Genomic DNA, 1,597 nt, shown 5'->3' with positions numbered 1-1,597 from the left:
CCTACCATTTTATGGATCTACAATGTATAGTTGGCGATAATTTTTAGTTTCTCTTTATACTGAGCATGGGTATTCCCAACTTGGGGATGATAACATCATGGTTGAGACTTTAGTATCTAGTTTATCTACTTTAGTTCTTTGGTCCTAGCTCCTTCCTTCCATTTTGAGCTCCATATTTTCATAATGCATTTGGGCTATCAATTTGTCTTGGGTCCTGATGCAGTAGGGGGAATCCGTTATAACCTAATTTACGCATCTTGATTCAATAAGAGAGATCATATTCCATTGTTAAACTTGTTGACCCTAATGTATAGTTTATCCTCTACAATTATTCCTTTTAGCAACATGGTCGCCCCCATGATACTAACATCATGCATGTGGTCATTGTCATTTAGTGCACAATCCATAACCATAGATTCTTAGTTACCTCATACTAGGAGCAACCATAGTCAAAGATTATAGAATATGTCATTCATAAGGAGATCAACTCAACCTACTTCTTACTGACTTGGCTTGGGATCAATTACTATGGAAGTTTCCTAAGTTCTCAAGCCCATATATGTCTAGGTATATTCTCCTAGCAAATGTAATAAGCCTATATAATTCAACCCTATCAAGAGGATAAGCTTTAGATTGAGAGTTCCAGATAGTCTAAAAGAGGCAGCTTGAGATAGAGCTCAATGACACTTCCATTTAGTATGAGATAGTTCATGGTCTAGGAAGTGGCCAGGATGAAGGCTAAGGAGGAGAAACGAGGTGCTAAAGGTATAATGCATATCTTTCACTGAATAATAAAGATAATTTATGAGTTTCCCTTCATATATTTGTGTATTTATCATATATATGTTGATTTGGTTATGGTTTGTACATGATAATCTACCCTCTACGAAGGCAAAACATCACTTTATTTGTCGGTGCTTATACGTCAGGGCTTGGATTGAAGTGGCTAAGAGCAAGATATTCATGTAGGAGAAATATCTATAGCATTATTTTCATATTCCACAATCTTCACTAGCCTACAAGGGATTAGACATGTGTTCAATGGCTCTTTAGATAGAATTTTGATGCATGTGCTTGCCTTATATCTTGGAAATTATTACATTTTGCCACACACCATCTAACAAATCTAGGGAAAGATAAGTGAGGCATTAAACAAAATGTTTGGGGGGTAAAACTTTCCCACTTTAGTGCATCACCTTTTCCCCATATTCTACACATATACACCTTTCCAACAACGTAAGAATCACTTCAATCATAGTTCATATGCAAAATTTATGTCATTCATAATTTGACCTTCCTGTTTTGACCACCATAATTCAAGAGGATGCCACATTAGCTCCCATCACTCATGAAAAAGGGGCTAGACACTTGATCATGATGAAGAAGACTCTAGAAGAGTCAATATTTTAACTTTAGTTAAAATTTGAAGGAGTCAAACTTAACACTGATAGGATATTGGGATTTGTTATAATCTATCCACTATGAGGAAAAGGGGTTCCATTCTTTTCAAGTGCATCTTGTTCTATAGATGGGCAACATAAAAAATAGGGATAGGGAGAGAAAAAAAGGAGAGGATCTGTTATCTCAAAATCAGGCC

This window comes from Pinus tabuliformis, chromosome Q (assembly GCF_031772625.1).
Source record: "Pinus tabuliformis cultivar Carrire ecotype Pingquan chromosome Q, CPIR1, whole genome shotgun sequence".
NCBI classification, from domain to species: domain Eukaryota; kingdom Viridiplantae; phylum Streptophyta; class Pinopsida; order Pinales; family Pinaceae; genus Pinus; species Pinus tabuliformis.
This window is presented reverse-complemented; position numbering follows the sequence as displayed.